This window comes from Choloepus didactylus, chromosome 17 (genome assembly GCF_015220235.1).
Source record: "Choloepus didactylus isolate mChoDid1 chromosome 17, mChoDid1.pri, whole genome shotgun sequence".
Lineage (NCBI taxonomy): Eukaryota > Metazoa > Chordata > Mammalia > Pilosa > Megalonychidae > Choloepus > Choloepus didactylus.
Genome location: NC_051323.1, coordinates 5,401,920 through 5,427,402, shown reverse-complemented (window position 1 = coordinate 5,427,402; position 25,483 = coordinate 5,401,920). Strand labels below are relative to the sequence as shown.

The window sequence follows — 25,483 nt, the reverse complement described above, 5'->3', positions numbered from 1 at the left end:
TTGGCTCTGTTTATTGGCATTAGCCTCTGGTTGTGGGCTCAACTCACCTTTTGTGGGATGTTATAGGTATAAGAGATTGCTCAGGGGACTCTAAAAGCAGAGGAATCAGATACAAAGGGATGTCTGAGTGCTTGTTACAGTGGTAACATGGAAATAAGTTTCCCACCCTCAAGTCGGGCCTCACACGAGTCTCGCGGGTATTATTCGCAGTCAAAACTGTTAACACAAAACATAAAGACAAAAAGTCACCATTAGCAAGAGTTAGCAAGAACCTTCAAATTACCATATTAGACCTGCAAAATTTGCAGATTCTGAATGATCCAGTGCTTATATTCTAAAATATTTAATATGTCTTAAAAGTGAGTGTATTGGAAATAGGACAAAGAAATTGCCAGAAATGATCAGACAGATTTGGGAAAAAAGTAAATTGAACTTATAGAAATGAAGCACAGGATGATTAAAATTAGAAACTCAGCAGAAAAAATTGAGAAAAGTTCAGTTACAAACTGGAGGAAGAGTCTAGAAAAATTACACAGAATCTAGCATCAAAAACACAGAAAACAAAAAAACAGCCATGAAGAGATGTGAACATACAAGGACAGCATGAGGAGACTGGTTTCATCGGTGACAGAAAGCTAAGAGAATGGTGCATGTATTAGAATTCTCTAGAGAAGCAGAACTGTCAGGAGATATCTGTAAATATTACAAGATCTTTATAAGAATTGTCTCACATGACTGCGGAGATAGGCAAGTGCCAATTCCATAGGTCAGGCCACAAGCTGGGAACTCTGATGAAGATTTTGGATGAATTCCAGAGAAGCTGACTCGCTGAAGTAGAGTTGAAAGTTCTCTCTTCTGACTGTTGAAATTATCACTTCTCCATTTAAAGCCTTCAGTTGGTTGGATTGACACATCTCTCGTTGTTGAAGGGCAACCTTCTCTGTTGATTATACATGTAATAATCAGCCATAGACACGATCAAGTTACTGATGATTTAAGTCCACAAAATGTCCTCACTGTAATAATCAGGCCAGTGCTGCTTTACTAAACAACTGGACACCAAAACCTGGCCAAGTTGACTCATTAACTTAGCCATCACAGCGGGGATGAGGAGGAAAGGGGAAATACACAGGACTGAGAATTTTCCAGTACTAATGACACATGCCAACCCACAGATTAGGAAAGCCCAATAAACAAAGCAGGATAAATAATTCCACACCTGCGCAGTACATAGCAATGAATTTGAAGAACACTAAAAACAAGTTCTGAAATCAGCCAGTGAAAAAAATGATAGAAAACTTTCAAAGGAGTGACAGACTGACAGTTGACTTCTCAACAGCAACAATCAGAAGAAACTAGATGCAAAACATTCTAAAACAAAAATTTAGACCCATCAAAATTATTTCCCCTTGTTTACAGACATGTTCAGACAAAACTAAGGTGTATTATCATCAATAGGCCCTTATTGAAGAAACTTATAAGGATAGAAAATTACGAAAGAAAATTATCTCATATCCTACACTAAGAATGGTTTACAAGGAAAAATGTAAACTTGGATAAATTTAAGTAAAAGTAGTATAGAAGTAATTTTTTTTAAACTAGCTAAATTAGAATTATGGACAATACATAATTCATTATGGTAAGGTTAGAGGTAAGTATTTTAAATCCTGGCATTTTAGGGAAACTAAAGTAAAGATACTACTATCCTTAATCTTTAAGTATTCATGTTAAGAATTCTATGGTAACTATTGAGATAATAGTATCTAATTTCCAAACTAATTAGAGGGGAAAAAAATACAGAAGTGGGGTGGGAAGGAAGGCAATCCAAAAGAAGACAGGAAGGGAAAAAGCAAATAGACCAGGCTCAAGGTATCAAAAGTGAAGAATCTGATGGTGGAAAGAGACCCCAAAATATCAGTAATCAATAAAAAGGGACTAACCAGCTAAAAAGCAAAGATTGTAGACTGCATTAAGAAAAAAAAAAACTCATATCTAAAACAGTACACTTAAAATAGGAGGACATAGGATGAAAGCAAAAGGATAGAGAAAGATAAATACTAACAAAAGAATGCTGGGACACCTATATTAATATTAGATGACAAAATAGACTTTCAGGTGATGTATTGCCAGAATGAAAGTTCTACACATTGGAAAATAGGCTCAGTTCACCAGAAATAACAAATCTAAACCTCTATGTGCCTAATAACTTCAAAATACGTAAAGCAAAAACTACCCATCAGGGAGCGTGGAAGATCTTCAACATTGAAGAAAGATCCGAGGGAAGCCCTGGGATAGGGTTACCTCTAGAGAAAAACCTGTTCAGTTGGCAACGGAAAGGTATGAGTGTCAAGAACTGCAAAGGATCTTGGGTTTTAACCTACCTAACAAGCTAACAAGCTAGCTTTTTACCGTTCATTCAACACTACAGATCGCAGGAAGCCTGGGTCCACATGCTGTGCAGATCCTTCCCGCTCCCCAGCCCATGGGCAGCACTGGTGGGTCTAGATGGGAGCCTGCAGTGAGCTGTAGAGAGAAACGCTGCCCTTAGGAGACTGATGGCTTTTACGGAGAGTGGAAGCTAGCTTGCTCTGTGTCAAGAGGGGAGACAGCACCTCATCCCTCAAGTTTCCTCAGTGCAGCCACCACCCTGAGAAGTGGCCCAAGTAAAGAATGATCAGGGCTTTGAATTCTTGGTACACCCAGGGAGATCGTGCAGAGACGCTCAAGGTGCATGGCAGTGATTTACTGGAAAGACCTTTTCCCCAGTGCCACAACTATTGAATGTTTTCCACTGTGCTTGGCTGGACACAGGCATGGAAGTGTTATAAAGATAGTCTTAGTTCTTTTTCCCTTCAAAAGGTTACAGAGTGCCAGGTACCACTATACAATAACCACAATCCTGAGAACCCAGGAAGCATCCTTGCAGAAGGCAGGAAACTAATTTGCCAGAGCCAGTGGTGTTCTCTCAGCAATTTCTAAAGCAAGAGCATGCTAATGGTATGCACAAGCTACAACTGAAGGCGGCAGAGAAGTGCCTCTCCCCTGGTCTAGCAGTGTGGGTGGTGAAACAAGCAGAATAGAATAGCCCACACAGGGAGCCTAGGAAGGAGCAGGGGAACCTTCCTCTGAGAAGTCTAACAGACACAGAAATGTGCACAAAGCAGATCAATAAATTATCACTAAGTGATACAGTCTAATATATTCTAATGTTTGGTAATACCAAACTTTTTCAAAGCAGTTGTTCCAGTTTGCACTCGCAACAGCAGAGTATATTGGCCCTATAAAGCACTGCCTTGTGGGTTTCCCTTGATCTCAAGTATGTGGTAGTTTGGAGCTGTTTGTACCCTCAGAAAATCATGCTCTTAAAGCTAGTCCATTTCCGTTGGTGTAAACCTATTGTAAGTAGGAAATGGGAATGTTTGTCCTATACCTGTCCCTTCTTTGTATATCAGAAGCAAACAACTTCTCTAGGTTTCACAGGTCCACAGCCGGAGGGGATTTGTGCCCAAGGACAGACCACACCCATAACCGATTTTGATGAAACTTTGTGCTTGGTATTGTTACTGAAATTACTTAAAGCTTTTGGGATATTGTGATGGAATGAATGTATTTTGCATATAGAAACATGTCTTTTTGGAGTGCAGAGGGTGGAGTGTGGTGGTTTGGAATTGCATGTACCCTGAGACTCACGTTCCTAAAGCTAATCCATTCTAATCAGTGGAAACCTATTGTAAATAGGACTTTGGATGAGGTTACTTCAGTTAAGTCGTGGTGCAGGGAGTCCTTTATAAGATAATGAAATTCATTCAGAGAGAAAGCCACAGGAAGCAAGAAGCTGAAAGCAATGAAACCTGGAAGAGAAGGAAGAGACCAGCAGACACCATCATGTGCTTTGCCATGTGGCTGAGGAGTCAGCGTAGCCAGCAGACAATCTTCAGGAAGAAAGCATTGTGTTCATGATGGCTTGATTTAGACATTTTTCTCAGCCTCAGAACTGTAGGCTAATACATTCCCAATGTTAAGCCAACCTATTTCATGATACTTGCTTTCAGCAGCCTAGCAAACTAGAAGGGGAGCATATTTAAAAATTTTTTTGTCATCTTTTCCTTAGTTGTTCTCAGCAGGTGTATTGTCTGACCCACCCAGTCTGCCATTTCCAGAAGTGGAAGTGCCTTCCTCTGTGCTTTAATCTGTTAGCTCAGGAGATGGGAAAGGCATTGCGGGTAAGAGGAGCACAGATTTTAAGTGAAGGGTCATGGAGGAATTATTTTTGTATTATTTTATTTTATTTTATTATTTTAAATGGGTAATGTGTATTGGTTGGCATTCTTTTCTATCTTATATGTTACCTTCTTTAGAGCAGGAACTGGGAAGAAGAAAATGCTACATTATCTTTAAACCCATGTAGCTAAAGACTTGGATGTGATTTTTTAGGTGTCACAAATGAGCTGAAGTTGAGGATTGCACAAGAGTTATGAGTGTCACAGTGGCCACATTCCATATTCTGTGTAGTCCCGGTCTCCCTGGGTGCCAGGCAGCAGCTAAAGCAAGGGCAAATTTCTTGCCTGACCCCTTAATTACAGCTTTGGTGGCTTGACCAAAACCTAAAGTCCAGTAGCAGTTTCCTGACTCCTAAATCCTCTAGCTCTTCCAACTGCTTAAAGTATTTGAGTGGTTTGTTTCCTAATCCAAATCCTGACCAAAGCAAGAATATTATGAATTAGAACCTTAAGACGAATTGTAAGATAAAACATAAAATATTAAAGAGAAGGTGCTCTTCTGGATGCTTGGCTTGGGGTTCGGTGGACTCCACAGTGTCCAAGAAGCCCCATGTCAGGGAGTAGGAGGTGCTGAAGGATTTCAATCGGGGATCATTTAGGAAGATAGCTGGCAGTAGGAAGATAGATTGGGTAGCAGTTCCAAAATCTGGCTGAATTTTAGAATTTTTTAAAATGATACACATTACTAAGTTTCACCCTAGAGTTAGTGAATTAGAATTTTGAGGTGAGTGGGCCCTAGAATGAAAGCAAAGATTAAAATCTTTTCAAGTGATATGAGGTCTATATATAGACCATGAAGGGTTTGCTGGATTAGAAAAGTATAAGTGTGGAGATGGTGAGGCCTGTTGGGATCTTATTTATGGTTGACATGACATGGTAAGCACTGAAGTAAGGCAGAGAAAAAGGAATGGATAAGAAATAGACCAGGCAGTTTTGATACACTGGGTATGAAGACAGGGAGAATCAGGCTTTCTGGGCCATGCTGCTAGTAACAGACATGAGTCTTCCAGAGCCAGTGCAGGAAAAGTCCTGTGCTCAGCAGGACATTGTACACAACTGACTTTCCCCAAAGTATCTGAAACTACTAAGTGTTAATTTAGCTAATAAAAACAGACAACATTAAGATGTAAAAGGCTGTGAAAGACTCACTGTAACAAGAAAACATTTTTTAAATAATATTTTTCATTCAAGACATTGAGGAGCTGAAGATGCAAAGAAGTCCATGTAAAGTTCCAGAGAAGAAATTCCTAAGTGAGAAGAGACATGCATCTGCTTACCAAAGACAGAGAGACTTTGATGGTAAAGGAGAAACCAGAAAAACTTTTCAAGACCATGGGCTGGAGTAAAAAATTGGAATGTAGAAAACCCCAAGCACAGAGCTAATTACTCCCAACCACCAATTCTCCTCCATGGGACTTGGGTTGAATATGCAGCAGCACATTAAACGGGGTGGTAGGCTAGAAAGCAAAGAGAAAGAGGGAGCTCAAATTCTCACCGCGTATATCCCCTTTTGGAGAAAGGGGTCTGATCTCACCGTCAAGACATTTAAAAATAAGAACTGAAACTGAAGCTGTAACACAGCCCCAACCCAGTTCAACTTCTGATTAGATCAAAGAAAGCAGCCCTTACCCCACCTGCCAGACATTTTTATGGGCAGGCACTTTCTGGAAAAAGGGTTATTTACTTATATTGCTACTGTTCTTTTATACATAAAGTCTAGCATACAAAAAAAATTGAAAGATGTGAAGGATCAAGAAGATATGACTCATAATAAGGAGAGAAAAAGAACTAATAGAAACAGCCGACTTAGGGAAACACAGACAAGGACTTAAAAGTAACTATTATATGTTGTTTAAAATGGAGAGTGATGAGGAGTGTACAACTAAGTGATGATAATGTAAGATATGGATGAATTACTGTGGACATAAAAAAAGGCAGGAAATTAAATTATCAGTAATTTTTTTAAATTCCCAAGGAATTAATAATAGACTAGATGCAACTAAAAAGAAATGAGGAACTTAAAGACAGAAAAGAAAACCTGAGATGATGTCATACTTCAGCATATTTCTAATATGAATTTTAGAAAGAATAACGGCAAAATACACAGAGCTTGTAGTTAAGAACAATCTCTGGATTGAGGAAGGAAATCAGTTCTCAGTTTTAAAAAGCATGTTATAGGTCAGACAGGATAGTTTTTTAAAAATACTCAGGAAGTAAAGAGGAACAAGAAGTATTGATGAGTAAAGAAATCATTAAGCATTAGCCCATACAAATAAGTAAAAACTAAAACAAAAAATTTATTCACAAGTGTAATGGGGGAAGCAAAGGGATGGGATAGGTGATGGTGGGTATAGAGGGGCCTTCATGGTGCTATTTTATTTCCTACATTGGTTTGTGGATTTACAGGTTTGTTTTTTTTATAACAATGATTCATATATTCCTTTATATGTATGAAAAACTTCATAGTTGAAAACATTACACTAAGTCTAAGAAGCCAGTCACAAAAGACCACATATTGTATGATTTCATTTTCATGAAATGTCCAGAATAGGCAAACGCATAGAGAAGGAAAGTGGAATATTGGTTGCCTAGGACTGGGGGGAGATGTGGGGAGTGACTGCTAGTGGGGATGGCATTTCTTTTTGGGTGATGAAAATGTTCTAAAATTGATTGTGGTGATGGTTGCACAATTCTGTGAATATACCAAAAACCATTGAACTATAGAATTTAAATGGGTGAAGCATGTATGAATTATATCTTAATAAAGCTGTTTTTAAAAAGGAAAAAAGGGGGGAAAATCACTAAAAAACTAATGTGGAAAAAAAATTATAGATTAGGAGTTGAAAGGGAGCTAAATGTACTAAAGCTCATTTGGAAGAAATACTGGTAATTGAAAATCCTTGATAAGAAAATATAAACATATGTTAAAAATTAAGGGAATGGTCATCAACATGGTGACATAACACAGCTACAGTAAACCTCTCCCCAAAGATACAGTGAAAAAAAAAAAGGACAAATCTCACTTGCTCAGAACTCCGGAGGGAGGTATAGACTGGAGAAGGATCCCACAATGCTGAATAAAAGGAAGAGAAAACTGTCAGCGAGAAAACTACTATCACGGACAGGCCAGTCCTCTCCCCTCGCCCTCTCCCGGTCCCACACAGCTTGGGAAGTGCCCAGAGGCAGCAGCCAGGACCCTCCCACCTCCCACCAGGGACAGACTATAAAATCTCACAGCAGTGAGCAGATCTCACCTACAGCCAGACACAGAGACCTGAGCCCACAGGGACCCACAGCAGGACTTATGCCATGAGGGAGGGCAGAGGACAAAGGGGCAGCAAGGAGGAATTTCCAAAATGGAGGATTAGGGAAAGAACAGCAAAATCTACTTTTCCCAAAGCAGCAAGTAGCCAGACAAACTGCTCAAATCAACCGGGGAGCCAGGGAGGACATTTCAAGGCTCAGGTCAGTGAGGGACAAAAAGCCTGAGGAAACATGAACACGCACTGTGCTTCCAGTTCTGGGTCTGAAAGCCCTTCCCCACCCTTGAGGGAAACAGCAGGAGGCTTGATCCTTGCCTGGGAACAGCTGCAGACTGGAGAAAAAGCTGGGGGAATCCTCTGTACAAGTAAAGCAGGGGACACAGCGCCACACTGAGCCAGGTTTGGGCAGGTGAAGTGAGGGGCACAGGGACCTGCAGTTTCAGCCCCACCAGGTCAGACACTGCCTGGGCTCCAGGAGGGAAACAGCTTCGGAGGACGCTTAAGTCACCAAACAGCACTATCTGCTGGGAAGGCCAGAAGTGCAGGGGAGCAGCAGGGCTTTTCAGACCCTCTCCAGACCTATCCCAGACCCATCAGAGCTGGTCTACACCCTCTGCATGGGTGCCAAGCCCTATTTTGGCTGAGAAATACGGATGACCCAACCATGAAAGCAGTGCCCTAATACAAACCCAGGCAACAATCAAATCCTAAAATTTAGAGAGAGAGAGAGAAACTGATCTTCAGAATAGACACTTCAAGATAATCAGATGACCAGATATCAGCAAGAAAAATCACAAGGAACACTAAAACACAAGAAGAAATGGCCAAGAAAAAGGAACAAACTCAGAGGAGATACAGAATCTGGAACAATTAATCAAAGATGTTCAAACAAATCTCCTGAATAAATTCAAAGAAACAAAAGAAAATACGCATAAAAAGATAAAGGATATTAAGAAGACACTAGGAGAGCATAAAGAAGAATTTGAAATACTACACAAAAAATAACAGGCATTATGGAAATAAAAGACTGTAGATTAAATTAAAAATACACTAAGAACACACTACAGCAGACTTGAAGAGGCAGAAGATTCTGAGCTAGAACACAGCAACTGAATTCAGAAAGACAAAAGAACAAATAGGGAAAATATGGAAAAATTTGAGCAAGATCTGAGGGAAATGATTGACAACACAAAGTGCACAAACATACACATCATGGGTGTCCCGGAAGGAGGAGAGAAGGGAAAGGGGACAGGAAGAATATTCAAGGAAATAATGGCAGAAATTTTCCCAACCTTTATAAAAGGTGTAAATATGCAAATTCAAGAAGCCCATCGTACTCCAAATAAAATAAATCTGAATAGATCTGCTCTAAGACACATGCTTATCAGACTGTCAAATGCCAAAGAGGAGAAAATTTTGAAAGTGGCAAGAGAAAAGAGATTTGCCACATACAAGGGAAGCCAAATAAGAGTAAGTACTGATTTTTCATCAGACACCATGGAGGTGAGAAGGCAGTGGTTTGATATATTTAAGATACTGAAAGAGAAAAGTTGCCAGCCAAGTATTCTTTATCCAGGAAAGCTGTCCTTCAAAAATGAGGGAGAGTTGTAAATATTCACAGATAAACATAAGCTGAGAGAATTCATTAACAAGAGACCTGTGCTACAAGAAATACAAAGGAAGCTCTGCTGGCTGAAAAGAAAAGACTGAGAGAGGCCTGGAGGAGGGCATAGAAATGAAGAATATTAGTTAGGGTAGCTAAAAGGATAACAAGAGACAAATATATATATATATATATATATATATATATATATATATATATATATATACATACATATATATGACAAATAAAAGCCAAAGGGTAAAATGGTTGAAGTACTTACTCTCTTTACAGTAATAACATTGAGTGGTAATAGATTAAACTCCCCTATCAAAAGACACAGAATGGCAGAATAGATTAAAAAAATATATCCATCTATATGCCTTTTACAAGAGACTCATTTTAGACCCAAAGAGAAAAATAGGTTGAAAGTGAAAAGATGGAAAAATATATTTCCCACAAGCAGGAACAAACAAAACAAAACAAAACAAAAAAGCTGGGGTAGCCAAACTAATATCAGACAAAATAGACTTTAAATGAAAAACTGTTATAAGAGATAAAGAAGGACACTATATATTAATAAAATGGGCAATGCACTAGGAAGAAATAGCAATCATAAACATTTATGCACCTAATCAATGTTCCTCAAAGTACATAAGGAAAATGCTGGCAAAACTTAACAGAGTAATAGATTTCTCTACAATAATAGTGGGAGAATTCAACACACTACTCTCTTCAATAGATAAAACTTCTAAACAGAGGATCAATAAGGAAACATAAAACCTAAATAAAATGATAAATGAAATAGACCTAATAGACATATATAGCACACTGCCCCTCAGAACAGCAGGATATACATTTTCCTCAAGTGCTTATGGACCATTCTCTAGGGTAGACCATATGCTAGGGCACAAAACAAGTCTTAATAATTTTTAAAAGACTGAAATCATACAAAGTACTTTCTCTGATAATAATGGAATGAAACTGGAAATCAATAACAACCAGAGAACTGGAAAATTCACAAATATGTGGAAGTTAAACAACATGCTCTTAAACAATCAGTGGGTCAAAGAAGCTGGAAGATAAATCAGGAAATATCTTGAGATAAATGAAAATGAGAATACAACTTATCAAAATTTATGGGATGGAGCCATGGAAGTGCTGAGGGGGAAATAACACTAAACGGCTACATTAAAAAGGAAGAAAGAGCTATAATCAATGGCATAACTGAACAACTTGGACAACTTCCTAGAAACATGAACAACTTACACTGACACAAGAAGAAATAGAAGACCTCAACAAACCAATCACAAGTAAACAGATTCAATCAGTCATCAAAAACCTACCAACAAAGAAAAGCCCAGAACCAGATGGCTTCACAGGTAAATTTTACCAAGAATTCCAAGAAGAATTACCCTTCCTGCCCCAAATCTTCCAAAACAATTGAATAAGAAGTGTTTTGGTTTGCTAAATCTGCCAGAATGCAATATACCAGAAATGGGCTGGCTTTTACAATGGGGGTTTATAAACACACAATTTACAGTTCTTAGGCCATGATAATGTCCCAGTTAAGGCATCAACAGGATGATGCCTGATACCTGGACTCTGAAGACAGGCTGCTGGCATCCAGGGATCCTCTGTCACACGGGAAGGCACATGGCCAGTGTCTGTGGGTCCTTCTCTCCTGGGTTCCATTGCTTTCAGCTTCTGCCTTCAGTAGCTCTCTCAGCAACTCTTGGGGCTTTTCTCTGTAAACTCTCTTCAAACTTCTTTGGGTGTTTCTCTCTAAGCTCTCTGAGCTCTCTCTGTCCTTTATCCTCTCATAAGGGATTCCAAGAAAGTATTAAAACCCACCTTGAATGGGGTGAGGGGTGGGTCATATATCAATTGAAATAACCTAATCAAAAAGTCCCACCCATAACAGGTCTGCACCCACAGGAATGGATTAAAAGAACATGTCCTTTTCTGAAGTACACAACAGCTTCATACCATCACAAGAGGGAATACTACCTAATTCATTCTATGAAGCCAACTTCACAATAATTCCAAAGCCTGATAAAGACACTACAGGAAAACTACACACCAATCTCTCTAATGAATATAGATGCAAAAATCCTTAACAAAATACTTGCAAATTGAATCCAACAGCATATTAAAAGAATTATACCCCATGACCAAGTGGGTTTCATCCCAGACATGCAAGGGTGGTTCAACACAAGAAAATCAATTAAGGTAATACACCACATTAACAAATCAAAAGGGAAAAACCAATCGATCATCTTAATTGATGCATAAAACTCTTTTGACAAACTCCAGCATACTTTCTTGATAAAAGCACTTTGAAAGATAGGAATAAAAGGAAACTTCCTCAACATGATAGAAGGCATATATGAAAAGCCCACAGCTAATATACTCAGTGGGGAAGGACTGAAAGCTTTCCCTTGAAGATTGGGAAAAGAAAAAGATGTACCCCTGTCACCACTGTTATTCAACATTGTGCTGGAAGTTCTAGCTAGAGCAATTAAGCAAAAAAAAAAAAAAAAAGAAAAGAAAAGAAATAAAAGGCATCCAAATTGGAAATGAAGAAGTAAAACTTTCACTATTTGCAGATGACATGATTCTATTTTTAATAAATCCTGAAAAAATGACAGCAAAGCTACTTGAGCTAATAAACAAATTCAGCAAATTGGCAGGATAGAAGATTAACATGCAAAAAAACCAGTGGTGTTTCTATATGTAAGTAATGAGATACCTGAGGAGGTAATCAAGAAAAAACTTCCATTTAAAATAGCAAATAAAAGAATCAAATATCCAGGAATAAACTAACCAAGGATGTTGTGCCAGTTTGGATGTGTTACGTACCTCAAAATGCCTTGTTCTTTGATGCAATCTTTTGGGGACAGACATATTAGTATTGATTAGGTTGGAATCCTTTGATTGAGTGTTTCCATGGAGATGTGACTCAATCAACTGTGGGTGAGACCTTTGAATAATTTCCATGGAGGCGTTATCCCCCCCATTCAGGGTAGGTCTTAATTGAATCAATGAAGTCCTATAAAAAGGTTCATAGATAGAAGGAGGTGCTACAGTCAAGAGAGACACTTTAAAGAATGCACAGGAACTGAGAGTAGAGCTGGAACACAACCTGGGATCAGCAGACACCAGCCATGTGCCTTCCCAGCTAACAGAGATTTTCCAGACACCATTGGCCTTCCTTTGGTGAAGGTATACTTGTGTTGATGCCTTCATTTGGACATTTTCATGGCCATCAGACTGCAACTTTGTAATCAAATAAACCCCCTCTATAAAATCCAATCCATTTCTGGTATTTTGCATAATGGCAGAGTTAGCAAACCAGAACAGATGTAAAGGAACTGTACACAGACAACTACAAAACATTGCTAAAAGAAATCAAAGAGTACCTAAATAAATAAGAAAACATTCCATATTTATGGACTGGAAGGATAAATATCATCAAGATGTCAATTCTACCCAAGTTCATCTTCAGATTCAATGCAATCAGATCAAAATTCCAACAATGTACTTTTCAGAAATGGAAAAGCTAATTATCAAATTTATTTGAAAGGGTAAGGGGCCTCAGTCAAAAATATCTTGAAAAAGAATGAAGTGGGAAGGCTCATGCTTCCTGACTTTAAAGCATATTATAAAACCACAGTGGTCAAGACACCATGGTGTTGGCACAAAGACATATCAATCAATGGAACTGAATCAAGAGTTCAGAAATAGATGCTCCAACCTATGGTCAATTGATTTTTGACAAGACCCCCAAATCCACTGAACTGTGAAAGAATAGTGTCTTCAATAAATAGGGCTGGGAGAATTGGATAGCCATATCCATAAGAATGAAAGAGGACTCTTAACTCACACCCTATAGAAAAATCAACTAAAATGAATAAAATACCTAAATATAAGAGCCAGTACCATAAAACTCCTAGAAGAATATATAGGTAAACATCTTCAAGACCTAATGTAAGCTTCTTAGACCTTACACCCAAAATACGAGCAATGAAAAAAATGGATTAATGGGGACTCTTCAAAATTGAACACTTCTGTGCTTCAAAGATGCAGCCATCTCAATGGGAGAAAATATTTGGTAGTCATATATCTGATAAAGGTTTGATATCCAGTATATATAAAGAACTCCTACAACTCAACAATAAAAACACAAACAACCCAATTATAAAATGGACAAGAGAGGAATAGACATTTTTCCAAAGAGGGAATACAAAAGGCTAAAAAGAACATGAAAAAAAATGTTCATCTTCATTAGCTATTAGGGAAATGCAAATCAAAACTACAATGAGATATCATCTCACATCTACAAGGATGCCTGCTATTAAATAAACAGGATACTACAAATGTTAGAGAGGATGTGGAGAAATAGGAGCACTTATCTACTGCTGGTAGGAATGTAAAATGGTAAAGTCACTGAGGAAGAGTTTGGCAGTCCTCAGAAAACTAAATATCAAGTTGCCCTACAACCTAGCAATTCTGCTTCTCAGTATATATCCAGAAGATCTGAAAGCAGGGACATGAACAGACATTTGCACAGTGATGTTAATAGCAGCATTTTTCACAATTGCCAAAAGATGGAAACAATCCAAGAGTCCATTAACAGATGAGTAAATAACCAAAATGTGGTCTGTACACATGATGGAATATTATGTAGCAGTAAGAAGGAATGAGGTCCTGAAGCACGTGACAACATGGATGAATCTTGAGGACATAATGCTGAGTAGAAATAAGCCAAACACAAAAGGACAGATATTGTATGATTTCACTAATATGAACTAACTAGAACATATAAACTCAGAGTCTTAAAATGAAGAGTATTGGGTACCTAGAGATAAAAGCTAAAGAAGGGGGAGTGATTACCTAATGTGTGCAGAATTGTTAATGACGTTGAACTTAAATGTTTGGGAATGGATAGAGGTGATGGCAGCTTGTTATTAGGATTATAAATAATAGTGCTGTATTGTAGTTGAATTTGATTGAAAGTGGTTGTTTAAAGTCATGTATGTCACTGATTAACACTACAAATATAAATAAGTTCTTCCATGAACTACTACAAATTAAAAAATAATAATAGGGGGTATATGGGAAAAATATAGCTATTACAAACTATGGACTACAGTTAACAGTAATATTTTAATATTCTTACATGATCAGTAATGAATTTACTACACCAATACTGTGTCAACAATAGGGGGGATAAGGGGTATAGGAGGATTTGAGTTTTTAATTCTTATTTCTAATCTGGAGTAATGAAGATGTTCTAAAATTGATCATGGGTATGTATGCATAACTATGATGATACTGTGAGTCAGTGATTGTATACTTTGGATGGTTTGTGTGGTCTGTGAATTTATCTCAATAAAATTGAAGAAAAAAGTGAGGGTGTTAGGGAAATAAAAATTATCACTCTAAAAGAAGGCAGAAAAGGGGGCGGGCAAAAGAAAAAGAAATACGATCACATTTGGAATTCATCGAATAAATGCCTGGGAAAAACAGATTGGATGAGGACAAAAAGTTTCATATTCATGACTGTCAAAGCTCAATGAAAAAAGGGAAAGATTTTTCAGTCAATAAAGGGAAGAAAATACCAGTAAAAGGAAAACTGGTAGTAGGAATATTAGTAGCAAACAAAATTAAAATAAATGTAATAATGGTGATATAGAGCACCACTGAAGAATAGTATGTGGAGAGGAGTTAAAAATCATGAACATATGTGACCCTAACAACATCAATATATTGATAGTATATTGATAAAATCAGTCATAGTGTGATAAGATAAGGCAATTGAAACCAGTATGAGGAGTAGATGGAAAAAAAAAGAATGAAGAAAAGTGAACAGGGCCTGAGGAACCTGTGGGTTACCATCAAACGTACCAATATACTCATCATAGAGTCCCAGAAAGAAAAGAAAGTGAAAGGAACAGAGAGAATATTCGAAGACATAATGACTGAAAATTTCCAAAATTTAATGAAAAAAACATTAATATACACATCTAAGATGCTCCATGGACTCCCAACAGAGACCCACATGATGCTATGTTATAATCAAACCGTCAAATGCCAAAGATAGAGAATTCTGAAAGCCACAAGAGGGAGGCAACCAGACACATACTAGGAAGCCTCAATAATGCTAAGTGCTGATTTCTCATTGGAAACCATTGCAGGAAGAAGGCACTGGGAAGATATATTTAGAGTGCTGAAACTCAAAAACTGCCAACCAGGAATTTCATACCTGGTAAAGTCATATTTCAAAGAAGAGGGAGGAATTAAGACATTCAAAACAAAAACAAAAGCTGAGGTACTTTGTCACCACTGGATCAGCCCTACAAGAAATGTTAAAATTCTGCAAGTTGAAAGAAAAGGACATTAGACAATAGGTCAAAACTGCTTAGGAAGAAATAAAGATCCCTGGTGATGATGAAAACATGGGTAAATATAAATGCCAGTACTATTGTATTTTTGGTTTGTAACCCCACTTTTTTACTTCCTACAGGATCAAAACAGCAAATGCATAAAATGTAATGAAAAATCATGTTTTTGAACTCATAATATATAAATATATAATTTGTGACAAGGACTACATGAAGATGGGAGGACAGAGGAACATCCTGTTCATATTCATTCTATTGAAGGGAAGTTGGTATCAAAGCAAATGAGATTGTTATAGATTTAGGATGTTAGATTTAAGCCCCATGGTAACCACAAAAAAATATGAGAGAATATGCAAACTGAAAGGCAGAAAGCAGACTACAGGTTACAGGAAGGGGCTGGGGGAAGGGGGGGTTAATAGAAAATGGCTGTAGGGTTTCTGTCTTAGGGAAAGGGAAGTTCTAGTGATGGATGATGGGAAGGGTACTGCCACATTTTGTGATTAATCCCACTGAATACATTAGACTTGGGAGGGGTTGTGATGGAAGATTTATGTTGTATATGTGTTTCCACATTTAAAAGATAAAAGAAAGCATTAGAAACTAAAGAAACAATGGCAAATGCAATACGTGATCCTGGACGGGATCAATAATGGAGGATAAAAGGCTTAAAAGGGGAGGCGGGGCAAGACAGTGGCATAGGGAGATGTGGAACTTAGTTAGTCCCCTATAGCAACTAGTAAATAACCAGGAACAACAAGTATATAGTCTGATACAACTGTTTGGGGGACATGTGTGACCTGACACACATCATACACCAGTCTGGAATGGGTGGAACCACTGAGATCGCAGCTTAGAAATGTAAGTAAAGCTCTCCAAACTGAGGAGCTGGTGCCCTCCTCCCCCACTGGCATGGAGGGCTGAGTTGGAACAACCTCCTGTGGGAAAAAGAAACAATCTCTGCTGGGAGAAAGAGAAGGTAGCTCAATAAACCTCCACTTGTGGTTTAATTAACAAATCTGGACTATGAATACAAGCTACAAGCACAGACAAACCCAGAGCAAGCAGGAAAGGAGGGCTGAGGTCTCCCCCAGCAGAGAGGAGGCAGAGCTGATGGAAAAAAGAAATAATAAATAAAAACACAGGCTCTTGGTGTCTGCTGAACTCAGTATACTGAAAAAGGGCCGTGTCCCAAGAAAAGTGGCACACATAACCAGGTACCAACTCCAATTGACCAGTGAAACTGGGGGGCTGGGGACTGGCTCTGAAAAGGGGATTTCTTTCTTTTTTCTTTTTTTTCTCTCATTCTAAGCAGCTCACTAGAGAAAGCCTCAGGCATATTCAATTGTCAGCATTGACCCAGGCAAGGGTGGAGTTAAGACAGTTAGAGAGACAAAGGAAAAAGTCAAGTGAAGGAAGTAATTTCCTAAAGGGCTTAACTTCCCTAAGAAAAGGGGGGCATGGCCCAGCTCAAGTGGCTGCCCTTCCTCAGAGAATTCAGCCTCAGGGCCTGGGAGGAGGGGAAGAAAAACAGAAACAGCTTAAGTTTGGCTTCTTACTCACCCTTGGCCCCTGGGAGGGACAGGTCTGCTGAGAATTAAAGGCACCACACATGTTTACACTGGTGGAAAGTTGCAGGCTGACAAGTGCCTTCTGCTGGGTAGGATTGGAAAAGCACAGTCTAGAGGCTTCACAGGGAAGTCAGACAACCTGCTGGGTCTCGTCCTCAGGGAAACTTCTTACTGATTACACCCACCTCTTCAGACCTGGGTCTGTCTAGTCTCAGAAAATCTGTTTGGGGTAATCAAGGAAACCAGATACCTAGACAACAAAAAATTATGAGTCACACTAGGAAAAATGAAGATATACCCAAAGGAAAAAACTTACACTTCAAATGAGATACAGGAGTTGAAACAATTAATTAAAGATCTTCAAACAAATATGCTAAATCAATTCAAAAATCAAATAATGAGTTGAGGGAAGATGAAACAAAGAGATGAAGGATATAAAGAAGACATTGGGTGAACATAAGGAAGAATTTGAAAGTTTGAAAAAGCAATTGGCAGAACTTATGGGAATGAAAGGCACAATAGAAGAGATGAAAAACACAATGGAGACATACAACAGCAGATCTGAAGAGGCAGAGGCAGAAGAAATGATTCATGAACTACAGAACAGGACATCTGAAATCCTATACACACACGCACACACACACACAAACAGATAGGGAAAAAGAATGGAAAAATATGAGCAGGGTCTTAGGGAATTTAAGAAAAACATGAAGCACACAAATGTATATGTCATGGGTGTCCCAGAAGGAGAAGAGAAGGGAAAGGGGACAGAAAGAATAATGGAAGTAATAATCACTGAAAATTTCCCATCTCTTCTGAAAGACATAAAATTACAGCATACCCCAAACAGAATAGATCTGCATATACCTACTCCAAGACACTTAATAATCAGATTATCAAATGTCGAAGACAAGGAGAGAATTCTGAAATCAGCAAAAGAAAAGCTATCCATCACATACAAGGGAAGCTCGATAAGACTATGTGCAGATTTCTCAGTAGAAACTATGGAGATGAGAAAGCAGTGGTCTGATATATTTAAGATACTGAATGAGAAAAACTGCCAACCAAGAATTCTATATCCAGTAAAACTGTCCTTCAAAAATGAGGGGGAGTTTAAAATATATTCAGACAAACAGGAAGATAGTTTGTGAACAAGATACCTGATCTACAAGGAATACTAAATCAAGAAATACACGCAGATAGGAAAAGCAAGGTGTGCCAGTTTGAATGTATTATGTCCCCCCAAATGCCATTATCTTTGATGTAATCTTGCGTGGGCAGACATATCAGTGTCAATTAGATTGTAATTCTTTGAGTGTTTTCATGGAGATGTGCCCCACCCAACTGTGGGTGATGACTCTGGTTGGATAATTTCCATGGAGGTGTTACCCCACCCACTCAGGGTGGGTCTAAATTAGATCACTAGAGCCATATAAATGAGCTGACAAACAGAAGGAACTCAGTGCAGCTGAGAGTGACATTTTGAAGAGGCGCTATAGCCAAGAGGGACACTTTGAAGAATGCACAGAAGCTGAGAGAGTAGCTGCAGATGAGAGACAGTTTGAAGATGGCCGTTGAAAGCAGACTCTTGCTCCTGAGAAGCTAAGAGAGGAAAAACACCTGAAGAGCAACTAAGAGTGACATTTTTGAGGAACTGCAGCCTAGAGAGGAACATCCTGGGAGAAAGCCATTTTGAAACCAGAACTTCGGAGCAGATGCCAGCCACATGCCTTCCCAGCTAACAGAGGTTTTCTGGACACCATTGGCCATCTTCCAGTGAAGGTACCTGATTGTTGATGACTTACCTTGGACACTTTATGGCCTTAAGACTGTAACTGTGTAACCAAATAAACCCCTTTTATAAAAGCCAATCCATTTCTGGTGTTTTGCATTCCAGCAGCATTAACAAACTAGAACACAAGGAGAGAGAGGTTTGGAGAAGAGTGTAGAAATGAAATGTAAAAAGAGAGAGAGAGGGAAAAAATGACATATAAAATTCAAAGACAAATGGTAGAAAGTAGACATTACATTGAGTGAAATTAGTCAGAAACAGGAGATAGAAAGAGGTTAGTGATTGAGCATTTGATGCTAAAGGAGTACAGAAGGCTCAATAGGATTGATTTACAGATCTAGAAATGGACAGCACAATACTATGTGATGGTAGCACAATATTGTGAATGCCCTGAACAAAGATGAGTGGGATTATGGTTGAAAGGGGAGGGTACAGGCATGTATGAAACCGGAAGGAAAGATACAGAATAAAGACTGGGATTGTATAACTTAGAGAAACACAAAGTGGTCAATGATGGTGATTAAATATACAAGTATAAAAATGTATTTACATGAGAGAAAACGAATGTCAACATTGCAAGGTGTTGAAAATTGGTCAGTATAGCAGAAAATACAATCAATGCAAACTGGAGTCTATAGTTAATGGTAACATTGTAAGATGCATCCATTACATTGTTACATTGAGTGTAACAACGGCAATATACCAAAGCTAAATGTCCATAAGAGGGGGATACAGGGGAGTGATATGGGATTCTTGATGTTGTTGTCTGAACTTTTCATCGCATTTTATTTTATTTTCCTTGTGTCTTTTACTTTTATTCTTCATTTTTTCCCTCCTTTTCCTCTTTCTTTGCAGAAGAAATGGAAATAACTTCATATAGACTGTGGTGGTGAATGCATAACTATGTGATTATACCAGGAATCATTGATTGTTTACTTAGGATGGATTGTATGGTGTGTGAATAAAACAGTTTAAAAAATAAACAGAGGGATACAAGTGCTGGAGAAAATGTGGAGAGAGGTATGTAACTATTTTCTCTTGGTGGGGAATTAGAATGGTGCAGCCCATCTGGAAGGCAGTGTGGTGATTCTGCAGGAAGCTATGAATGGGGTTGCCATATTGTCCCGCAACCCTTTTATTGGGTATACACTTGGAAGGACTGAGAGCAGGGACACAAAAGGACACTTGCACACTGGTGTTTATGGTGGCATTATTCACAAGTTTCAATGGATGGGGGTGGCTTGAGTGTACATCAACTGATAAACAGAATGGTGAACTATGGTGTATATACTATGGAATATTGAGCAGCTGCAAGAAGGAATGAAGTTGTGAGGTATGCAATTAGGTGAATGGAACTTGAGGACAGTATGTTGAGTGAAATAAGCCAGAATCAAAAAGACAAACATTGTCACACCTCACTAATATGGACAAATTATAATAGGCAAACTCTGAGAATTGAATCTGAGAGCATAGATTATCAGGGGAAGGCCTATTGTAAAGGTTCCTAAATTGTAAGCTCTTACAGCAGTCACATCTATTCATGAGTTGTAATTGTTATTTCTAAATTCTGAGATGCTGAGCTGTTTGTGTATAACCTGCTTGGTCCCTGGAACTTTGGGTATCTGTGTGACACCTGAGACTGAGAGTTAGAGTTTGGCAGCAAGAATGTCAGCATTACCCCATACAGCAAATGTTTAAAAAGCTGAAAAAGAGATTGGACCTCAATTAGAGATATGAACAAAATGGACTTGGTTGGGACTAAGGTTAATCAGACTAAAGGGTAAAGGATGATATTGACTGTGTTTTAAAACTTCAAATTCTGTGTGGGACCAAAGGAAGAGATGTTCATTTGGTGTAAAATCTGTATTTTCCATAGCACACAATATAATTTAACTTTTATGGTCAGTTTTTTCAAACACTGTAATTACATGGAAACTCGAATGGGGGTGAGATCTGGTTGGTTTTTACAGATAAGTGTGAAGCCCCAATAGATCCCAGAGTAATCTGGGGATAGAATATGAAGTATTTGCAAAGACCCCTTGAGGGACTGAGGGAAAGTGTGGAAATACTATACTTCCCCACCTGGGGAATTCCTGATATTCTCACAAGCATTAGGAACTACTGATTAGTAGGCTGAGCCCTTGACCTTGGGGCTTGCCCTTATGAAGCTTGTTACTGCAAAGGAGAGGCTAGACCTGTTTATAACTGTGCCTAAGAGTCTCCCCCAAAGGGCCTCTGTTGCTTAGATGTAGCCTCTCTCTCTAAGCCAATCTGCAAGTAAACTCACTGCCCTCCTCCCTATGTGGGACCTGACTCCCAGGCTTGTAAATCTCCCTGACAACATGGGACATGACTCCCGGGGATGAGCCTGGACTCGGCATTGTGGGATTGAGAAAACCTTCTGGACCAAAAGAGGGAAGAGAAATGAAACAAAAGAAAGTTTCAGTGGCTGAGAGATTCCTAATGGAGTCAAGAGGTCATTCTGTAGGTAACTCTTATGGATTACATAGATATCCCTTTTTAGTTTTTAATGTATTAGAATAACCTAGAAGGAAATATCTGAAACTGTTGAATTGCAACCCAGTATCCTTGATTCTTGAGGAGAATTGTGTAACTATATAGCTTACCATGTGATTGTGAAAACCTTGTGGTTCGCACTCCCTTTATCCAGTGTTTAGATAGATGAGTAGAAAACTGTGGACAAAAAGTAAATGAATAATGGGGGGGTGGGGAGGGGTATGAGATGTTTTGGGTGTTCTTTTCTACTTTTATCTTTATTCTTATTTTTATGTTTTTGGAGTAAAGAAAATGTTTAAAAATTGTGGTGCTGAATGCACAAGTATATGATGATAATGTGAACAATTGATTGTACACTGTATGATTGCATGGTAGGTGAATATATCGCAATAAAATTGCATTAAAAAGGCTCAAAAGGACATTATTGGGACATAAGAAAGAATTGGAATGTAGAATGTAGGCTTTACATCAACATTAATTTTTTTGAACTTGATAACTGTGTTTAAGGTGATTACATACGTGGGTGTCCTTGTTCATAGGAAGTGAACGTGGGAGTGTTATGTGTTCAAGGAGCATGATATATGCGACCATTCTCAAATTTTAGAAAATAGATAAATAGATGCGAGAGAGGGGGTGGGTATGTGTGTGAATAATACGCAAAAGTGGCAAATTGTTAAAGTTGGTGGATCTGGGTACTGGGGAATAGAGGTATGTGGGAATTCTCTATAAGGAGTTTGTATTATTTTTTCAATTGTCCTATAAGTTTGAAATTACTGCCAAATCAAAAGTTAAGTTAAAAAAAAAAGGTTTTGGTCCTAGTTTTTCAAAGCTTTGAAAGCTGTGTGGTTTTTGAGGTGTTTGCACAGCCACGACTTGGGGGCTGGGGGTGAGGGTGGGGAGGGAACCAGAAGCAGTGGTGATGAGTACTGTTTGGGAACAAATACGAGGCACAACTCCTCTCTGCAAGTTCTGAGACTAATGTCTGGAGAGATGAGCAGGAAGGCACCTTGGAAGCGATGGGAAGAGTAGGAAAGGCAGGTGCCTCGTGTGCACTGCTGAGTTGTTACCCCAGTTGGGCAGTGATTTCTAGAGGGAGCCCAGTTCAGAAACAGAACAGAGATGGTACTTTGAGTGCCCTTGGAATTAGGTGAATTAAGTAGACATGGTCGTGGTTGGGAGGCAGAGGGTGGGGGCTGGTGCCGCGGGTGTGGGTCCTGAGCCTGGGGATAGAGGAAAGCTTCCCTTGCAGGTCTGTACAGCTCTTATTTCCCCTCCCAGACTGTGGGCCCTTCCAGGCCCAGGATGGTACCTGTTCCAGTTTGCTGAAGCTGCTGGAATGCAAAATACCAGATATGGATTGGCTTTTACAGCAGGGGTTTACTAGTTCACAAATTGACAGTTCTAAGGCCATGAAAATGTCCCAGTTAAGGTATCAACTGGATGATACCTTCTCTGAAGAAAGGCTTTGGCATCTGGGGTTCCTCTGTCACATGGGAAGGCACATGGCTGCAGTCTGCTGGGCCCCTCCCAGGGTTAGCTTCTGGTTTCAGTGGCTTTCTCCAAAATGTCTCTGGGCTTCTTTTACCTTCTCTCTCTCAGCTCTTGTGTGTCCTTGCTTGTTTCTCCCAGGGCATTTCTCTCTAAGTGTCTGGGGGTCCTCTCTTAGCTTCTTTGGGGCAAACTCTGGATTTCACTTCTCTCCTGGTTCTGGTTTCAATGGCTGACTCCAAAATGTCTCTGGGCATTTTCTTTCTAAGCTTTTCTCTCAGCTTTAGCATCTCCAGATGCCTTTCTGTCTTCTTCTCCAGGCTTCTGTGTCTTTGTTGGCTCTGAGTTCTGTCTCTCTCCCCTGAGCTCTCTTAAGGACTCCAGCAAACTAATTAAGGCCCACCTTGAATGGGTGAGGGCATATCTCCATGGAAACAACCTAATCAAAAGATCCTAACCAAAATAGGTCTGCACCCACAAGGTTGGATTAAAAGAACATGGCTTTTCCGGGGGACATACTAGATTCAAACCAGCACAAGTCCTGTCCCCAGCAGTGCCTTACAGGGGCAATGGCCTGACAAGGAGCTGATGATGCTCTTTCTTTAGCTTGAAAGCAGAGGTGGAAGAAATGGAACTTCTTCAAAAACTAAAACAAACCAACCCCATGTTTAGATCATTCTATTTGAATAGCTGAAAGAGAGGTGGTGGCCAGCTATTCCAACTGCCCAGTCATCCACCACGATAAAGCCTGATTACCCACACAGGAACAGAAATGCTCAGTGGATATGCACATGACTTAATTCTAGGATCATTCTGTGAGGAAACTAAACTAGCTGGACAAATGTGACCATACAGCCACATCCTGAAGATAAAACCAAGAGCAACGGGAGGGCCTTCTGGGTCCAAGGTTGTCATTTTGTGTGATGGGGCTGGAAGGGATCCACTGCAGCCACACCCAAGACATCAGGATCTCGCTGCAGGTCTACAGATCCCACCTGTGAGAGTGTGGTCAGCTTCTCTCCCTCCTGGTAGGTCTATGCACTCAGGATTTGACCATATTAGCACTTCCTGTGAGAACATGTCACATGAGCACACTGAGCTCTTTTCCTCACCTGTGAAGATGGAATGAGATCACAGGTCATATGTCAAAGAGCTTTGTAAGCGTCAGACATACACAAACACAAATCGCTGCTACTGGCCTATTTACAGATCTATTTTAAGAATGCTCCTGATTTGTGAGAGTTGGTTTTGAGGGATGACATTGTCTCACCTCCACTGGTCAGCTCCTGGCTTTGAGGAAGCACTGAAGGACAGGCCCCTATCCCAGGCATCCAAGACCACCCGCTCAAAGCCGACAGAGGTGGGGATCCCACCACTGTCTTCTCCAAGTCTGACTTGCAGTGGGCGCTGGGAAGGTCACAGACAATGGCCACTGGCCACCTCCCAGCCCTGTCTCTAGCTCCTTTCCTACTGTGTGCAGATGCTTCAGCTGTTTCCATTTTGCAGCCCAGGGAGATGTCAGATCTAACGAAAGGCCTGCCTAGGCCTTGGACCCAGACACTGGGAACGGGCAGCCCCAGCTGCTTATCAGGTGGGCGCCCCACCCTGGGTCATATAAATACCCCATCCTCAGGCAGCACAGATTCCTCTATCCTCTCTCAAGCACAGTGGGGCATGCAGAGCTGCCATCACCGCCCCTGGCCCAAGCGGTGTGGCCTCCCCGAGAACCAGCCATGATGAGCTCTCTCTCTTTTTTTAAATTGTAGTTTATGTAGCTCTCTGATTATTTGGCTTTTAAGTGGATGTTAGTGTGGTCACAGAATATCATCTCAATGAGGATAAATCAACGTATGCTCAACACTTGTTGTTTTTCAGTCTTTGTCCCTATTCTTCTACTCATCCATCCATACACTGGATAAAGGGCGTGCAATCCACAGGGTTTTCACAATCGCATTGTCACCCCTTGTAAGCTACACTGTTATACAATTGTCTTCAGGAGTCAAGGCTACTGGGTTGGAGCTTGATAATTTCAGGAATTTACTTCTAGCTATTCCAGTACATTAAGACCTAAGAAGTGTTATCTATATAGTGTGTAAGAATGTCCACCAGAGTGACCTCTCGACTCCATTTGAAATCTCTCAGTTACTGAAGCTTTATTTCATTTCATTTTGCATCCCCCTTTTAGTCAAGAAGATGCTCTCAAAACCACAATGCTGGGTCCAGATTCATCCCCGGGGGTCATATCCTACATTGCTACGGAGATTTACACCCCTGGGAGTCAGGTCCCATGTAAGGGGGAGGGCAGTAAGATCACCTGCCAAGGTGGCTTAGCTAGAGAGAGAGGGCCACATCTGAGCAACAAAGAGGCATTCGGGGGGAGACTCTTAGGCACAATTATAAGCATTTCCCTATTAGGCTGTGCTCTAAGATTCAATTCTGAGTTTACACATTGTAGTTAGTCCATATTGGTGAGGCATTATAGTGTCTACCTTGGTTTCTGGTGTACTTCACTCAAAATGCTATCTACAGAATCCATTCACCTCATGGCATGTCTCACAGCTTCACTCT

The 25,483-nt window shown here is 39.7% G+C and overlaps 1 long non-coding RNA gene across 1 annotated transcript; it reads right to left on the bottom strand.

The window, feature by feature from the left end:
* Positions 1 to 52: 52 nt before the first annotated feature.
* LOC119512571 lies at positions 53 to 24,599 on the bottom strand. The gene is made up of 3 exons (XR_005212406.1): positions 23,911 to 24,599; positions 732 to 940; positions 53 to 216 (listed from the first exon to the last, which is right to left on the bottom strand). It is a non-coding gene; the product is annotated as an uncharacterized LOC119512571 (long non-coding RNA).
* Between the last annotated feature and the right edge of the window lie 884 nt (positions 24,600 to 25,483).